The sequence below is a fragment of the Thalassophryne amazonica genome, chromosome 9 (assembly GCF_902500255.1).
Source record: "Thalassophryne amazonica chromosome 9, fThaAma1.1, whole genome shotgun sequence".
Classification (NCBI taxonomy): domain Eukaryota; kingdom Metazoa; phylum Chordata; class Actinopteri; order Batrachoidiformes; family Batrachoididae; genus Thalassophryne; species Thalassophryne amazonica.
Window position 1 is genome coordinate 76,149,707 of NC_047111.1, and position 20,319 is coordinate 76,170,025.

General features: G+C 41.6%; 1 protein-coding gene across 9 annotated transcripts in view; it reads right to left on the reverse strand.

The window, feature by feature from the left end:
• The window catches only part of LOC117517424 (neurexin-2-like), a 643,324-nt gene that overhangs the window by 400,081 nt on the left and 222,924 nt on the right, over positions 1–20,319 (reverse strand). The gene's annotated exons all lie outside the window — the stretch shown is intronic.

Genomic DNA, 20,319 nt, shown 5'->3' on the forward strand with positions numbered 1-20,319 from the left:
GATTTCTTAGTTTTATATACAACCCCTGGCAAAAATTATGGAATCACTGGCCTCAGAGGATGTTCATTCAGTTGTTTAATTTTGTAGAAAAAAAGCAGATCACAGACATGACACAAAACTAAAGTCATTTCAAATGGCAACTTTCTGGCTTTAAGAAACACTATAAGAAATCAGGAAAAAAAATTGTGGCAGTCAGTAACGGTTACTTTTTTAGACCAAGCAGAGGGAAAAAAATATGGAATCACTCAATTCTGAGGAAAAAATTATGGAATCACCCTGTAAATTTTCATCCCCAAAACTAACAACTGCATCAAATCAGATCTGCTCATTAGTCTGCATCTAAAAAGGAGTGATCACACCTTGGAGAGCTGTTGCACCAAGCGGACTGACATGAATCATGGCTCCAACACGAGAGATGTCAATTGAAACAAAGAAGAGGATTATCAAACTCTTAAAAGAGGGTAAATCATCACGCAATGTTGCAAAAGATGTTGGTTGTTCACAGTCAGCTGTGTCTAAACTCTGGACCAAATACAAACAACATGGGAAGGTTGTTAAAGGCAAACATACTGGTAGACCAAGGAAGACATCAAAGCGTCAAGACAGAAAATTTAAAGCAATATGTCTCAAAAATAAAAAATGCACAACAAAACAAATGAGGAACGAATGGGAGGAAACTGGAGTCAATGTCTGTGACCGAACTGTAAGAAACCACCTACATACAGAAAAGCTAAATGAAAGCCATCATTAACACCTAAACAGAAAAAAACAAGGTTACAATGGGCTAAGGAAAAGCAATCGTGGACTGTGGATGACTGGATGAAAGTCATATTCAGTGATGAATCTCGAATCTGCATTGGGCAAGGTGATGATGCTGGAACTTTTGTTTGATGCTGTTCCAATGAGATTTATAAAGATGACTGCCTGAAGAGAACATGTAAATTTCCACATTCATTGATGATATGGGGCTGCATGTCAGGTAAAGGCACTGGGGAGATGGCTGTCATTACATCATCAATAAATGCACAAGTTTACGTTGATATTTTGGACACTTTTCTTATCCCATCAATTGAAAGGATGTTTGGGGATGATGAAATAATTTTTCAAGATGATAATGCATCTTGCCACAGAGCAAAAACTGTGAAAACATTCCTTGCAAAAAGACACATAGGGTCAATGTCATGGCCTGCAAATAGTCCGGATCTTAATCCAATTGAAAATCTTTGGTGGAAGTTGAAGAAAATGGTCCATAACAAGGTTCCAACCTGCAAAGCTGATCTGGCAACAGCAATCAGAGAAAGTTGGAGCCAGATTGATGAAGAGTACTGTTTGTCACTCATTAAGTCCATGCCTCAGAGACTGCAAGCTGTTATACGTAAAAGCCAGAGGTGGTGCAACAAAATACTAGTGATGTGTTGGAGCGTTCTTTTGAATTTCATGATTCCATATTTTTTTCCCTCTGCTTGGTCTAAAAAAGTAACCGTTACTGACTGCCACAATTCTTTTTCCTGATTTCTTATAGTGTTTCTTAAAGCCAGAAAGTTGCCATTTGAAATGACTTTAGTTTTGTGTCATGTCTGTGATCTGCTTTTTTTTTACAAAATTAAACAACTGAATGAACATCCACCAAGGCCGGTGATTCCATAATTTTTGCCAGGGGTTGTATATATATATATATATATATATATAAACTAAGAAATCACATGTATGTAAGTATTCACAGCTTTTGCCATGAAGCCCAAAATTGAGATCAGGTGGTGCATCCTGTTTCCACTGATCATCCTTGAGATGTTTCTACAGATGAATTGGAGTCCACCTGGGATAAATTCAGTTGACTGGACATAACAAGGCACACACCTGTCTACATATAAGGTCCCATAGTTGACAGTGCATGTCAGAGCACTAACCAAGCATGAAGTCAAAGGAATTGTCTGTAGACCTCCAAGACAAGATTGTCTGGAGGCACAAATTTGGGGAAGGGAACAGAAACATTTTGGCTGCTTTGAACATCACAATGAGCACAGTGGCCTCCATCATCTGTAAATGGAAGAAGTTCGGATCCATCAGGACTCTTCCAAGAGCTGGCCACCCATCTAAACTAAGCAATCAAGGAAGGGTCTTAGTCAGGGAGGTGACCAAGAACCTGATGTTCACTCTGTCAGAACTCCAGCATTCCTCTGTGGAGAGAGCAAAAACTTCCAGAAGGACAAACATCTCTGCAGAAATCCACCAATCAGGCCTGTATGGCAGAGTGGCCAGACGGAAGCCACTCCTTAGTAAAAGGCACATGGCAGCCTGCCTGGAGTTTGCCAAAAGGCAGCTGAAGGACTCTCAGACCACTGTAAGTTGATTACCAATGAAGGAATGAGCTCTGTACAATTTCTTCATGTAACCATTTAGCTTGTGACGATGTTTGTGTTCTACATCAATCCTGCATCAATGAAAAATGCTTTTGTCCTGAGTAAAAAGATGAATGAAGAAAAATATCTAAAAATAGAATTCAGGTTGACAAATACTGGAGTCTCTTTAATTTAAAATAAATAAGTAAATACATAAAATAAAAAAATAGAAAACTGTTAAGTACAATCCATATTTTCATGTGTTTCCTCTGAAACATGCAAATGCTGACAATTAAGTAAAATCCTGCACTTTGCATTTCAGTTTTGTCCCTGAGGAGGCAGCAAAGACTGTGTTCAGAGTTAATGGAAAACTATGGGAATTCCGTTAGACATGCATTAACAGGCAAGCCACTGACAGCTGTTAGTCACATAAGAAGATCTTCAAAAATTCAAAAACTGTGCTAAATGACTCTGACCAACCAACCATCATGTTAAAGATTTTGTATATATGTTATCACTGTTAAACGTTTGTACATTTGTCTTCTTTCTCATGAGAACGGTGTTGTGCTGTTTTGCACTTCACCCTGAGAATGTATGTGTTATTCAACCTTGTTTAGCTTTGTCTTCTTTCTCATGAGAACGGTGTTGTGCTGTTTTGCACTTCACCCTGAGAACGTACGTGTTATTCAACCTTGTTTTAGCTTTGTCTTCTTTCTCATGAGAACGGAGATGTGCTGTTTTGCACCTGTCTTAATGCAATCCTGAGAATTCAATTTCGTTTTAGCACTCTGGGGTCAATCTGAACTGGGAATGAAGGACTGGATGTACTTATTGTTATAACATAACTTTGTTTTCGTAGCCGCTAACGACTGGGAGTAAAAGAACTGAAGGTTGAATTTTGATTGATTGTGATGCTTAGTGTTCCGGGCGGATGCAAAACAGCTGATAACTGCAACAGACGAACGAGATGTGCTGACCTGAAGTGTTCTTCCTTACAGCTGCACTTGACGTATGCGTTTATGTTATGGGAAGAAACTTGTCTTGCGTCATTACCCCCACCCTTAGGACAAGTTTCTTGTTTATGTGATGAGGGCGTCTCTTAATAAAAAGAGCGGAAAAGCAGGCCAGACTTTAGTGTAGCCTTGGTGTACAGCCTGGCCGCACTCCGCGCGTAATATTTGACTTTCTGTCTCACTGGTGTTTCTTGACTCTGTTTGTCTTGTTAAAGGTTTAAAAATGTTTGGAGGAGAAAATACCCAACATTGACTGGGGGCTCGTCCGGGATCTCAACAACACCGGAGGTGTCCAGCGGAGGTCGTCAAGTCCAGACGTAAATCCTTGGCCAAGGTCTGATCGATCGATTGATCGTGTCTGCAATTGTCGGCCACCGTTGGCATCGTCTGGTTGACGAGATTTTCCCGAAGAAGACAGACAGGAAGTCGAGTCAGTGAGTAGAATTTCTTTGTAAATAGTACTGAGTGAGTGGTGATCAGATCACATAAACAGTTAAATTCCGCAAGCGATGATACAGAATCATCTGTTAATGCAAAGCAGTTAAACTCTGTAAGGAGGGTGCGGACTCCTCTGTTTATATACGCGTACCGGTAGGGGATAAAAGTGATCACATAAAACAGTTAAACTCCGTAAGCGATGATACAGAATCGTCTGTTAATGCAAAGCAGTTAAACTCTGTAAGGAGGGCGGACTCCTCTACGGTTGCGAGGGACGCAAGTAGTTAAATTCCGGAAGGAGGATACGGACTCCTCTGTTTTAATACGTAAAGGAAATCCCGGGTAGAAATACGTGCACTGTAAAAAGTAGTTAAATTTGGCAGGGACGGCGGAGTCCCCTAATGCAGGACATTAGTTAAATTTCACAGGAGGGTGAGCTCCCCTGACATAAGAATGCGCGTACAATTATTAGGAGTGTTTCTATGTGTAAATAGTGTTTTGCGCAAGTGTAAATAACTGTGTGAAAACTGTGTGTGTGTAATACTTTGGACAACGTTAGTGACAACCGTGCGTGTGGAAGCAGAGGCAAGTGATTCCGCTTCCTACGGGGAGGTGAAAGGAATCAACCACACGACGGCAAATTAATTGTCACGTCCAAAGAAAGTGTGAAAACTTCAGATTTAGAACACCCTAGGTGTGCCCCCGTCTGAAGTCCAAATTATAACAAGGGATAATAAAAATGGGGGGTAAGACGTCTAAAAATAAGGAAAATTTATCAACTGACGACTGGAAATTTATGGAGGCAAAAAATCCAAAAGCAACAAAGAAATTGGAGACCTGGATAAATAAACATGACTTTGACGGACGACTGAACCTGATCAGTATACAGAAGCTGAAGAAGGAGTTAGAACGGGAACATAAAGGTGATGAGAAAAAGATGCAGAAAGTAGGGGCAGATTTAGTGGCATTTTGGGAGGAAGAAGCAGAGAACAGACAGAAGGGAGCAGAGAAGCGACGATTAGAGAAAGCAAGAAAAAAGAAAGCTGTAGGTAAGGCAGAAGAAGATGTGATAATTCAGCACAGAGAACCAGAACAGCCTCAACAACCACCGCCGGCTGGACCGTCGGTGGCAAAGAGACCTTTATCTCCTCTACCAGAGGATGACGATGTACCGCCACCACAGTATGATTTGGCAGTAAAACCTAAGGTAAAAAGAGAAAAACCAGAAAAACCACAAACACGCAGTCAAGCAAAAGTGCCTACAGCCCCTCCCATGGTGGAACATAGTGATCAGGGAGGTGCCTATCCTATGATAGAAGTACCAAATCCTCGTGCAGAAACAGCAGGACAGCTACCAACCATGCTCGTTTATCGGACATGGAATGCTGATGATATCAAAGCAGCAGTCGACATGATACCATCACCACATGTCGACATTGAGGGATTTATGCAGGATATAGAAAACATTAGAACATCTTACCACCTTAATGGACCTGAAGTCCAACAGGTGTGGATGAAAGCATGTGGCCCTAAATGGAGTCAGGTACGTGGAGACTGGAATCCTGCAGATCAACAAGGCGTACCACTGACACATGATGATCTAGTCTTGAAAACAAGAGTGGAAGCTATGATTACACGTGCAAAAGGAGTGTTAGGACCAAAGATAAACTATACTGAAATTACCAGGACAACTCAGAAAGAAGGAGAGCCATGGACAGAGTTTAGGTGCAGATTTGAGAATGTGTTTAGGGTCCATAGTGGCATATTGCCAGAAACACCTGTGTATGAACAACAATTGAAAAACGCTCTGATCCAACATTCCAATAAGGATATAAAAGCTTGGATACAGAAACATTGGATTGGATTGCCTACAGGCACATTGGAAGACACACATACACACTGCTGTCATGCAGAAGAAGTCTTAAAGCAGAAAAAGACAAGAAACAGCGACAAAGGAGTGTATGTAGCACATGGAGATGATGAAATATATTACCAGCAGGGTAACTTAAGACAGCAGAAGCAGTGCAAACGCCCCAAAAAGCCATGGCAAAATAGACAAGGTGGACAGCCACAACGTCAAGGACCATGGCAACCACAACAGCAGCCCAGACAGGGAGGGCCACCACGTGGTCCCCTGATTTGTTGGAACTGTGGAAGAGAGGGACATATGTATAGAAATTGTCCGAATCCACCTACTGAGGGAGCAGCAGGAGGAATTCCACAACGGAATAATCCTCCGCAGCCACAGTATCCACAATGACTAGAATCCATAATCCATGATTCCACATCAGATAGGCAGTCTGATTGTGATATGGATCTGTGTGCCTTGCTGGGAAATCCGGTACCAAAACCAGAAGTGACTTTGTTGGTAAATGGACGACCAGTGACATTCCTTTGTGATACAGGAGCATGTAGAACCACATGTAATGACAACATACCTGTCCATCAATTAAGCAACGAAATCTTTAGGGTTCGCTCTGCAAATGGACAACCATCAGACGTCCCTATCACCAAACCCATAACGTTGACAGATCCATTTGGCCTGACGTGTACTATGTCAGTGTTGAGCATGCCACAATGTCCAGTTAACCTCCTAGGACGAGACGGATTGACTGCATTGGGCTTGTCCATAATTGTGGAACAAGGGAAATTAGTTGTTGAACGCACAGGAGGCGTTAACATGGTAAGAGAAGAAAGCGCTGACCCCACATTCCATTATTACTATACATTTGACATCTCAGAAGAAGATGCTGCAGGATGGGGTAAAGATGTCGTCTTGCAAGCGACAGCCCTACTAAAAAATCCTGAACAACAGATGTCACCACCTGACCTGCATGTCACAATGTGGCATAAAGATCCTCCAGGTCCGGATGGTGACTATGAAACTAAATTGAAAAATGTTTCACCTGTGAAACTGACAATGACCGATTTGATTCATGATGGCAACTCAACAGCTGTCATAACAGTAACAGGCGCCTCTGAAGATGTATCAAAATTGAGATTCACAGGTATGCCATTACATATGTCACTTTGTAAGCCATATTTGACAGAATGGCAAGAATTGGGACTGACAGTCATAACAGCTTTGTCAGCCTCTGATTGGAGCAGAGTTGGACCACGAACGGAGTTCAGTCCATCAACTAAATTGTATAAAGTGCCAGTTAATGTCTCATTGGTGCTGACAGCTGGAACACACATTGATGTGTCCACTTCACAATCCTGAGTGTTTCAGTTGAGTCCTGAAGAAGATGATCTTCTCTCTTCTGTACCATCAGGATTGTGGACAACAGGTCCTTCAGACGTAGGACTGATAAAAAATGCACAACCTGTAGTTATAAGGCAAAAAACAGAATACAGACCATGTGTAAGACAGTATCCATTGAAACCTGATGCAATTGAAGGAATCAGGCCAGTAATAGAGGATTTATTAACAGCAGGAGTAATAGTGCCATGTCCAGATTCACCATGTAACACACCCATATTTCCTGTGAAAAAGGCTCCGCCCTCAGTGGGGTGGAGAATGATTCAAGATCTGCAGGCAGTAAATGCTGCTGTGATTAAAAGAGCACCATGTGTCCCAGATCCACACACCTTGTTAAATTCGCTGAGACCAAATTCTAATAGTTTCTCAGTAATTGACATAAGTAATGCATTTTTCTCTGTGCCAGTACACCCAGATAGTCAATTCTGGTTTGCTTTTACCTTTAAAGGACAACGATATACATTCACCAGATTACCGCAGGGTTACGCAGAGAGTCCAACTATTTATTCTCAAGTCATGTCAGCATGTTTAGCCAATTTCGTTCCACCGGCAGATAGCCAACTATTAGTGTATGTCGATGACATTCTGATTGCCTCTGACACACGGGACAACTGCATAACTGACACAGTAGCATTATTATGTTTCTTATTTGACAATGGCCACAGAGTGAGTAGAAACAAAGTTCAGTTGTGTAGGGATAAAGTAAAATATTTAGGACATGTGTTATCAGCCACAGGGCGCACGATCCTGTCTGATAGGAAGGAAGCAATTTTGCACGCTCCAAAACCACAAACCAAAAAGCAGATGATGTCATTTCTTGGATTGACAAATTACTGCAGGGCATGGATTCCTTGCTATGCAGAGTTGACTAGTCCACTTTCTGATTTGATGTACAAAGATGATATTTCAATGTCAACCGTGTTGGAATGGAACAAAGATGCTGAGGAAGCCTTTGTAAAAGTAAAACAAACATTAGTGTCATCCACAGTTTTGGCACTACCAGATTATAGTAAACCATTTACTCAAACAGTTGATTGTAAGAATAAGTTCATGACTAGTGTTTTGGTTCAAGTGTATGGCTCAAAATTGAGGCCAGTTGCCTGCTACTCATCTAAATTGGATGCAGTAGCAAGTGCTTTACCACCATGCGTACAGGCTGTTGTTGCAGCCTCTATGGCTGTTCAAAGTAGCAGTAATGTTGTTCTATTCCATCAGCTGACATTGAAAGTTCCACATGCAGTCTCTGCACTTTTGTTGCAGACAAACATGAGCCTTTTGTCCCCAGCAAGACATCTTTCGTGCATGTCCTTGCTATTATCACAACCACACCTTACGATAGAGCGATGTACAACATTGAATCCCTCCACATTGATACCTTTACCTGAGGATGGTGAGCCGCACAATTGTCTTGATGTAGCAACAGTTTGTACAAAAGCACGCCCAGACCTCCGGGACACACCCATCCCAAACAGTACAATCGTGTATGTGGATGGTTCTTCCACCAAAAATGCTTATGGACAAACACAATCTGGATATGCTGTCGTCACAAATTCAGAAGTATTAGATTCTGCTTCATTGCCATCGTCATTTTCAGCACAAGCAGCTGAATTAGTTGCTTTAACTGCAGCTTGCTATCTGTTTCAAGGTACGGCCGTATCAATTTATACAGACAGCCAGTACGCTTTCAGCACAGTGCATGTGTTTGCAAAACTGTGGGAGGAGCGTGGAATGGTGACATCATCTGGAAAGCCAGTGACTCATGCCACTCTCCTAACTGCCCTACTGCAAGCTGTGAAGTTGCCTCAACAAATTGCTATATGCAAATGTGCGGCTCACACTAAAGGCTCTGACAGTGTTTCAAAAGGAAATGATTTTGCTGACAGAGTAGCAAAAGAGGCAGCAGCAGCTTCTTCTATTTTTGTTATACAGGAAACAACTCCAGATTTGTATATAGGTCGTACACTGCTTGCTGACATGCAACAGCAGGCAACAGACAGAGAAAAACAAATGTGGATGGCTAAAGGCGCTACGTATGCAAATGACTTGTACGTATGACCACAAAAGAAACCCATATTGCCAAAAAATATGTTTAAATGGGCAGCTATTATGAGCCATGGCGTGACGCATGTCTCATCAGGGGGTATGATATCGCAATTGCAATCTATTTTTTGTCTTTATGGGTTCGATGCATATGCAAAACAGCATTGTAGAGCATGCATGATATGTGCAAAACACAACTCACAAGGCAATTTGAGACCCCAAAGAGGTAAATTTCCAACACCACAATATCCCTTTCAAGTGATTCATATGGATTATATACAGCTGAGTAAACATGAAGGGAAGGAATTTTGTTTAGTCATAATTGATGCCTTCTCAAAATGGGTAGAATTGTTCCCTACAAAACATGCAGATTCACTTACAGTGGCTAAAGCATTATGCAAAGACATCATCCCACGATTTGGAATACCAGAAACAGTCTATTCAGATAACGGAGCGCATTTTGTTAATGCAATAGTGCAATACGTAGGAGAAGCACTACAGGTTAATCTCAAAAATCATTGTGCTTATCATCCACAAAGCGCCGGATTAGTGGAAAGGATGAATGGAACAGTAAAAAACAGACTTAGAAAGACAATGGAGGAAACAGGCAGACCATGGACACATTGTGTAGATTTGGTAAAAATGTATATAAACATAACTAGTACCATGGGGTTGACACCGTATGAAACATTGTTTGGCAGAAAATATCGATTGCCATATTATGGACAAATTTGGGATGTACCTGAGGAAGCCAATTTGGCGGATTACATGAGAAAAATGTTAGAAGGACAACGAGGGAGAGTTCCAAACACTGATGATCCCATTTCTCCACAGGAGGACCCTAAAGTGGTACCTGGAGACTGGGTGTTGATAAGAAGCATCAAGAGAAAACACTGGCATTCACCTAAATGGGAAGGGCCCTATCAAGTACTACTCACAACACCCACAGCTTTGAAAATTGGGGAAAGAAGTACATGGATTCATTTAACTCACTGTAAGAAAGTCATTTCTGCAGACACAGACAAACAGTAAGAACAGTAGGACAAGACTAGTAATAGTGTGTGAGCTTGGTGTTAAGATCCAGGTTAGACACGAAAGCTAGCAGAAGACATTAAGAAGCCACTGTTCTGAACATAGGTGTGCTGTAGTGTGCAGAAATGGCGAAAGAAAAAGATAAAAAGAAAGGGGGTTTCTGGACCCCACGGACAGTCCTTGTTATGCTACTTTTCTTTTTTGAATTGGGATTATTATTAAAAGCCATGAGCACGGGACATGATAATAAGGATCACATCCGCAGATTGCAGAGACCAAAAAGAAGTAACAAAGACCCCAGTCCGATAATCAATGCCACAGTACATAGCTGTGATGGGAATAATGCATACCGATTTGGTGTACAGGCCTGCATTCCTAGAAATACTTCTGTGATCATCTCTGTACCATATAGTGCTCTTATCCATGGAATGCCGGATGGTGACAGAGGGACTAATTACGGAAATAGTTTCTCATGGTATATGACCAACGATCAACAAGATAGGAGATGGGAAACGTTGGTAGCCGATGAATGGAGTAGATGGACACCAAGATGGGCACAAACCGAGTGGGCTAAGTACCAGAGTCAAAGTCTCAAAATGTATCAAACAGATGATAAGCTGTCTATAGTGGTGAATACCACAGAAAAAGGAACCATATTCCCACCTGATATAGAGGGAGACTGTTGGTTGTTCCTCCTTTGGGTATACAAACAAGGGAAAGATCCGTATTTCCATTTCTTCCTCTGTGAAACAGATAGAGTACAGCAACCAATATTGACCGACTTAAGTACGTCAAAGGGGGTGTCCATACAAGCAAAGGGGGTGTCCGTACAAGGCACAAAAGACATGAAGGCAGATGACTGGTTCCTAGTAACTACAGGAATTAGTGGACAAAATAACAATTGGCTTTTAATGGCAGAACAAGCAGGACTAGCAGCAAAGAAGGACTGTGTTGTGTGTATGGGACCCAGACCTATATTACAGGTAATACCGGCAGCATTACCCAAAGACTGTCTACTGACTGCTATGACACAGACATACATTGCGGCAAACAACAAATGTTTTAAGTGGGACAAGATCTATCCAGTGACCAAATTGACTAAGATCAAACCTTTATTCTCAACCAAAGTTGGGCATGCTAACCATACATGTGTACACTTGACAGGGACAAGTAAGACTTTGGGTAGCTTAAACCACACCGCCTGGTGTAAGAATGTGGTCCATAGTACTCCCACATTCAAACCTGTCGGGAGGAGTGACGTATGGTGGTGGTGTGGGGATAACAGAATCTTTGACAGACTGCCACGGAATGTGTCAGGTTATTGTGCCTTAATATCATTATTGTTACCAGTTGAAGCCATACCCATGACCCCTGAAGACGTTACGACATATGCAGCCTCTCTTATTCCTGAAGATTGGCAGAAAGGCATAGCCAGACATAGAGTGAAAAGAGATTGGAAAGGAGTGGGAAATCCAACATATATTGACGCAATAGGAGTCCCCAGGGGAGTGCCTGACGAGTATAAACTGGTTAATCAAATAGCAGCTGGATTCGAATCTTCCATCTGTTGGTGGTGCTCAATTAATAAAAACGTGGACAGAATAAACTACATCCACTACAATGTACAGAAATTAGGAAATTGGACTGAGGAAGGATTTAAGGCTGTCCATTCACAGTTAGAAGCCACGTCCCTTATGGCCTTCCAGAATCGTATTGCTCTGGATATGTTGTTGGCAGAGAAAGGAGGTGTTTGTGCCATGTTCGGAGAACAATGCTGCACATTCATTCCCAACAACACGGCTGCAGACGGCAGTCTCACTCAAGCCATTGACGGGCTGAGGACGTTGAACAGGAAGATGAAAGAGCACAGTGGAGTAAACACCGAAGGCTGGGATTGGTGGCTGGAAGGGATGGGAAAATGGAGGTCTTTGATTTCTTCACTATTAGTGTCTATAGCAGTATTTGCTGCAATTCTAACATTGTGTGGATGTTGTTGTATTCCATGTCTCCGAGGCCTTGTAAATAGAATGATAACCACAGCAATAAGTCCAGGACCAGGAGGGGGTCCAGCATCATATCCACTTCTGGGGACAGATGACGACAAGGAGGACGATGGCTCTCCTGACCTGTACCCAGACCAATGGAAGTATGATGACCCAGACACCGATGATGGTGACAATGATGACATCACCTCTGGGGTGTAAGCCTATAGAGAAAACATACCATGATGAACCTCTTAGTGAAAATCTCAAAAAGAAGTGCTAAGCTGAGTGATGCCTACTGTATGTTTAACAGGCGATAAACAGGAGGGGAATGTTAAAGATTTTGTATATATGTTATCACTGTTAAACGTTTGTACATTTGTCTTCTTTCTCATGAGAACGGTGTTGTGCTGTTTTGCACTTCACCCTGAGAATGTATGTGTTATTCAACCTTGTTTAGCTTTGTCTTCTTTCTCATGAGAACGGTGTTGTGCTGTTTTGCACTTCACCCTGAGAACGTACGTGTTATTCAACCTTGTTTTAGCTTTGTCTTCTTTCTCATGAGAACGGAGATGTGCTGTTTTGCACCTGTCTTAATGCAATCCTGAGAATTCAATTTCGTTTTAGCACTCTGGGGTCAATCTGAACTGGGAATGAAGGACTGGATGTACTTATTGTTATAACATAACTTTGTTTTCGTAGCCGCTAACGACTGGGAGTAAAAGAACTGAAGGTTGAATTTTGATTGATTGTGATGCTTAGTGTTCCGGGCGGATGCAAAACAGCTGATAACTGCAACAGACGAACGAGATGTGCTGACCTGAAGTGTTCTTCCTTACAGCTGCACTTGACGTATGCGTTTATGTTATGGGAAGAAACTTGTCTTGCGTCATTACCCCCACCCTTAGGACAAGTTTCTTGTTTATGTGATGAGGGCGTCTCTTAATAAAAAGAGCGGAAAAGCAGGCCAGACTTTAGTGTAGCCTTGGTGTACAGCCTGGCCGCACTCCGCGCGTAATATTTGACTTTCTGTCTCACTGGTGTTTCTTGACTCTGTTTGTCTTGTTAAAGGTTTAAAAATGTTTGGAGGAGAAAATACCCAACAGTTGAAGGATGGTGACAACCCTCAGAACTGGAAATAACAGTAAAGTCTCTGAGTCAGCTATGTGACAAAACTGGGAAAGGATGTTAAACGTGTGTGTGTGTGCATACAAAGAATGCTTTGAATTCAACATATTCTCAAAACACACTTTGTATGATATGATAGGAAAAGTTAAGCGTGATATTTTATGCAAATTCAGGCAAAATACACCATTGAGGAGTCGTCATGCGCATTTTGCATTCAACATCCAGAAAAGCTTGTTTGTTAGAATAACAATAATAATTTGTATAGAGCAGTTTACTGCATTTCTTTCTTCGCTCAGATGGTCCAATATATGTACGGATGTGTACAGATTTTTGTGCATGATTTTTTTGTATGTTTTACTATGAATTCTGTGACAATCACATGTGCGGTCGCATCATTTAAAGTATGTGTATACCATTAGAGTCACACAATGAAGAAGCTTTTTGTGTCATGAGTGAAATTTCTGTCTGTGAGCCTTTGGAAGTCCATATGACGTTTCCAGGCTCACACGAGTACATGCACGACTCCCAACTGTGTCTTGAGGAATATCAGCTCTGAACAGTTCATGGACACTCAACAAAAATATAAACGCAACACTTTTGGTTTTGCTCCCATTTTGTATGAGATGAACTCAAAGATCTAAAACTTTTTCCACATACACAATATCACCATTTCCCTCAAATATTGTTCACAAACCAGTCTAAATCTGTGATAGTGAGCACTTCTTCTTTGCTGAGATAATCCATCCCACCTCACAGGTGTGCCATATCAAGATGCTGATTAGACACCATGATTAGTGCACAGGTGTGCCTTAGACTGTCCACAAGAAAAGGCCACTCTGAAAGGTGCAGTTTTGTTTTATTGGGGGGGATACCAGTCAGTATCTGGTGTGACCACCATTTGCCTCATGCAGTGCAACACATCTCCTTGGCATAGAGTTGATCAGGTTGTCAATTGTGGCCTGTGGAATGTTGGTCCACTCCTCTTCAATGGCTGTGCGAAGTTGCTGGATATTGGCAGGAACTGGTACACGCTGTTGTATACGCCGGTCCAGAGCATCCCAAACATGCTCAATGGGTGACATGTCCGGTGAGTATGCCGGCCATGCAAGAACTGGGACATTTTCAGCTTCCAAGAACTGTGTACAGATCCTTGCAACATGGGGCCATGCATTATCCTGCTGCAACATGAGGTGATGTTCTTGGATGTATGGCACAACAATGGGCCTCAGGATCTCGTCACGGTATCTCGGTGCATTCAAAATGCCATCAATAAAATGCACCTGTGTTCTTCATCCATAACAGATGCCTGCCCATACCATAACCCCACCGCCACCATGGGCCACTCGATCCATAACATTGACATCAGAAAACCGCTCACCCAAACGACGCCACACACGCTGTCTGCCATCTGCCCTGAACAGTGTGAACCGGGATTCATCCGTGAAGAGAACACCTCTCCAACGTGCCAAACGCCAGCGAATGTGAGCATTTGCCCACTGAAGTCGGTTACGACGACGAACTGGAGTCAGGTCGAGACCCCGATGAGGACGACGAGCATGCAGATGAGCTTCCCTGAGACGGTTTCTGACAGTATGTGCAGAAATTCTTTGGTTATGCAAACCGATTGTTTCAGCAGCTGTCCGAGTGGCTGGTCTCAGACGATCTTGGAGGTGAACATGCTGGATGTGGAGGTCCTGGGCTGGTGTGGTTACACGTGGTCTGCGGTTGTGAGGCTGGTTGGATGTACTGCCAAATTCTCTGAAACGCCTTTGGAGATGGCTTATGGTAGAGAAATGAACATTCAATACACGAGCAACAGCTCTGGTTGACATTCCTGCTGTCAGCATGCCAATTGCACGCTCCCTCAAATCTTGCGACATCTGTGGCATTGTGCTGTGTGATAAAACTGCACCTTTCAGAGTGGCCTTTTATTGTGGACAGTCTAAGGCACACCTGTGCACTAATCATGGTGTCTAATCAGCATCTTGATATGGCACACCTGTGAGGTGGGATGGATTAGCTCAGCAAAGGACAAGTGCTCACTATCACAGATTTAGACTGGTTTGTGAACAATATTTGAGGGAAACAGTGATATTGTGTATGTGGAAAAAGTTTTATATCATCTCATACAAAATGGGAGCAAAACCAAAAGTGTTGCGTTTATATTTTTGTTGAGTGTACTAGGGAATAAGGGAATTTTCCACTAGTGTTAGGGTCCACAAGTCCTAGGGTCCACGATTATGGGTTAGGGTTAGGTTTAGGGTTTGGGGTGAGGGGTAAGGGTTAAGTGTTAGAGACAAGGTCAAGGTTCGGGGATAGGGTGAACTTTAAAATCAGTTTGGAGTTGTAATATACACCATCAAATAATATAAAGAGGCTAGGACCACAGGACCAATGGACCCTAGGACGAGTGGACTCTCCCTAGCATAACCATCAGTGTAATTCATGTTACACCCAAAACGCCCCAATGATTAATTGAAAGATGAAATAATGCACACGTTTACAGTGTAGACTGTCCAATATGATCCCGACAGATGCATGAATGAATGAAGATACAAACGAATATACAGATGGGCAGCAATAAAACAGACCCCTTTCCGATATCTCCTTTATCTCTCTTTGGTGGATGATTAAAAACCCATATATGATGTTTGTGGTAGTTTGTAGGATCTGTTATGATACACCCACATCACTGTGGTCCAATTTAAAAATATAACGCAATACTAAAATACCCTCAGCCATATGAACATAAAAATAGGAAACAGAATGTGACCTTTTGACCTCTTAAAATAGGTCTTAAAATATGTCAAGGTTAGCCATCTTTGAACTTGTCCAAGGTCTGTGTCCCAAGAATGAATTTGAAAAGACTCTGGCAGTCCAATCCTCCTAACTACCAGGATATGTCCTGGTAGTCAGGAGAATAGGACTGGACTTATGCTGTGCACAGACAGAAGGATGGATGGATCCAAGACTTCCTCAATACCTGATGGGCATGTTTTGGCCTCAGGTAAAAATAAACAGACAACAGTGGTTTCAATAACGCATCATGGGACATATTTATCTTGATTTCCCTCCAAATCCTGGAAAGTACTTTGGGTTCTAAAGTAACATGAATCCTCATGAAACAACATCTAAATACTATATCTTCTGTTGTATAAATCAGGTTTTTTTTTTTTTACTAGTTTGGCAAATTCTGCATCTTATATACTGAAAATTAAACATCTTTTAAATTCTTAATAATAAAATTATAATGACTATTGATACAAGACTTTCCTAAGAATCAAAGCGCTAAAACCCCCTCTAATAATAAAGTAATAAATGCCAAAAATAAAAAAAATATACTTCAACAGTATTCAAGAATCCCAAATTAAAGAGCTGATAATAGAGAAAAAAGATGCAATTTATACTCTGGAGTAACTTATATACGGGTATTTTGTTTTAACGGGTGTGACTTGTACTCCAGAAAATACAGCATATAATATCAACGAAAAACAAAAAATTTGCAGTTTTTCACATATTTTTCACTTAAGTATGAGAGTAAATACATGTATGTGGAAAAATCCCTAAGAAAAAAAGTACAGCATTTTAAAGTATTTCTGATTTTTGTTTAATAAGTCTTAAAAATACTTCTGTTCATGTACACACTTTGCATACGCTCACATCCAGTGATATATACGAGGGCTGTCCGTAAAGTATAGGTCCTTTTTATTTTTTTCAAAAACTATATGGATTTCATTCATATGTTTTTACGTCAGACATGCTTGCACCCTCGTGCGCATGCGTGAGTTTTTCCATGCCTGTCGGTGACGTCATTCGCCTGTGAGCACTCCTTGTGGGAGGAGTCGTCCAGCCCCTCGTCGGAATTCCTTTGTCTGAGAAGTTGCTGAGAGACTGGCGCTTTGTTTAATCAAAATTTTTTCTAAACCTGTGAGACACATCGAAGTGGACATGGTTCGAAAAATTAAGCTGGTTTTCAGTGAAAATTTTAACAGCTGATGAGAGATTTTGAGGTGATTCTGTCGCTTTAAGGACTTTTCACGGTGCGAGACGTCGTGCAGCGCTCTCAGGCGCCGTCGTCAGCCTGTTTCAAGCTTAAAACCTCCACATTTCAGGCTGTATTGATCCAGGACGTCGTGAGAGAACAGAGAAGTTTCAGAAGAAGTCGGTTTCAGCATTTTATCCGGATATTCCACTGTTAAAGGAGATTTTTTTAATGAAAGACGTGCGGACGGGTCCGCGCGTCGGGACGTAGCCGACGCAGCGTGGCGGCACAGGAAAAACACCTCCGTGTTGATAACCATTTGTTAAAATCCAGTTGGCTTTTGATGGCTTTCAGTGGAGTGAGTATATGAGAAATTGTTTATCAGCTGGAGATGTTCCAACTTGTCCTCAAGGCTTCCAACAGAGGTGTTTTTCCTGTGGCGGAGCGTCGCGGCGGCTGCGAGCCGACGCTGCAATCCGCCCGCACGTCTTTCATTAAAAAAATCTCCTTTAACAGTGGAATATCCGGATAAAATGCTGAAACCGACTTCTTCTGAAACTTCTCTGTTCTCTCACGACGTCCTGGATCAACAGAGCCTGAAATGTGGCGGTTTTAAGCTTGAAACAGGCTGATGACGCCGCCTGAGAGCGCTGCGCGATGTCTCGCACCGTGAAAAGTCCTTAAAGCGACAGAATCACCTCAAAATCTCTCATCAGCTGTTAAAATTTTCACTGAAGACCAGCTTAATTTTTCGAACCATGTCCATTTCGATGTGTCTCACAGGTTTAGAAAAAATTTTGATCAAACAAAGCGCCAGTCTCTCAGCAACTTCTCAGACAAAGGAATTCCGACGAGGGGCTGGACGACTCCTCCCACAAGGAGTGCTCACAGGCGAATGACGTCACCGACAGGCGTGGAAAAACTCACGCATGCGCACGAGGGTTCAAGCATGTCTGACGTAAAAACATATGACTGAAATCCATATAGTTTTTGAAAAAAATAAAAAGGACCTATACTTTACGGACAGACCTCGTATGTACACCTGAGGCCTTTTATCACAATGTATTTACAACCCCAATTCCAATGAAGTTGGGACGTTGTGTATAATGTAAATAAAAACAGAATACAATGATTTGCAAATTCTCTTCAACCTATATTCAATTGAATACGCCACAAAAACAAGATATTTAATGTTCAAACTGAGACTTTTTTGTTTTTGTGCAAATATTTGCTCATTTTGAAATGGATGCTTGCAACACATTTCAAAAAAGCTGGGACAGGGGCAACAAAAGACTGGGAAAGTTGATGAATGCTCAAAGAACACCTGTTTGGAACATTCCACAGGTGAACAGGTTAATTGGAAACAGGTGAGTGTCATGATTGGGTATAAAAGGAGCATCCCCAAAAGGCACAGCTGTTCACAAGCAAAGATGGGGTTTTAGAACAATGTTTCTCAACGTTCAATTGCAAGGAATTTAGGGATTCCAGCATCTACAGTCCATAATATAACCAGAAGATTAAGAGAATCTGGAGAACTTTCTACGTGTAAGCGGCAAGGCCGAAAACCAACATTGAATGCCCATGACCTTCGATCCCTCAGGCGGCACTGCATTAAAAACTGACATCATTGTGTAAAGGATCTTACCACGTGGGATCAGGAACACTTCAGAAAACCATTGTCAGTTAACACACTTCGTCGCTACATCTACAAGTGCAAGTTAAAACTCTACCATGCAAAGCAAAAGCCATACATCAACAACATCCAGAAACACCGCTGCCTTCTCTGGGTCCAACCTCATTTGAAATGGACAGAAGCAAAGTGTAAAAGTATGCTGTGGTCTGATGAGTCCACATTTCAAACTGTTTTTGGAAATCATGGACATCGTGTCCTCCGGACAAAAGAGGACAAAGACCATCCATATTGTTACCAGCGCAAAGTTCAAAAGCCAGCATCTTCGATGGTATGGGGGTGTGTTAGTGCCCATGGCATGGGCAACTTACACATCTGTGATGGCACCATCAATGCTGAAAGGTACATCCAGGTTTTGGAGCAACACATGCTGCCATCCAAGCAACATCTTTTTCAGGGACGTCTCTGCTTATTTCAGCAAGACAATGCCAAGCCACATTCTGCACGTGTTACAACAGCGTGGCTTCGTAGTAAAAGTGTGCGGGTACTAGACTGGACTGCCTGCAGTCCAGACCTGTCACCCATTGGAAATGTGTGGCACATTATAAGTGCAAAATACGACAATGGAGACCCCGGACTGTTGAACAACTGAAGTCATAGAGCAAGCAAGAATGGGAAAGAATTCCATCTACAAAGCTTCAAAAATTAGTGTCCTCAGTTCCCAAATGCTTATTGAGTGTTGTTAGAAGGAAAGGTGATGTAACACAGTGGTAAACATACCACTGTCCCAGCTTTTTTGAAACGTGTTTCAGGCATCCATTTCAAAATGAGCAAATATTTGCACAAAAACAATAAAGTTTATCAGTTTGAACATTAAATATCTTGTCTTTGTGGTGTATTCAATTGAATATAGGTTGAAGAGGATTTGCAAATCATTTTATTTACATTTTACACAACGTTCCAACTTCATTGGAATTGGGGTTGTATTACAAGAACACGAAAGACTAATTCATTTTGTAAAAAAAAAAAAAAGTCCTGTTTCCGCTTGTGTCCTTTTGTTTGGATTTTTTTTTTTTTTACATAACATTCTCCAAAATAGAATTAGTGAAATTCTACAAAATATATAGCAAGCAGCTGTGGCCTTGAAGACCATGAGATTTAGGCTTTGGAAAATAAACAACCTGACAAGCAAGCTAATTTCAAGATGCTTCAAAATGACACATATGTTGAGATGGACAGAGAGAAAAGGAAGAAGTGTCTGTTTCAGCTGCATCTGTATAAAAAAAACAAACTCCATTCCATTTGTGTGCATTTGTGCCTGTCATTTGAGTTTTAGCATTTAACTAGTGTGAAACAGTCAAAAAAAAAAGTTTCCTTCTCTGATTTAGTACATTTCTGAGTTTCTCTCTCTCAAAAACCCCACTCACTGCTTACATAGCTCACCAATTTCCATTATTTTTGTTTTCTTTCATG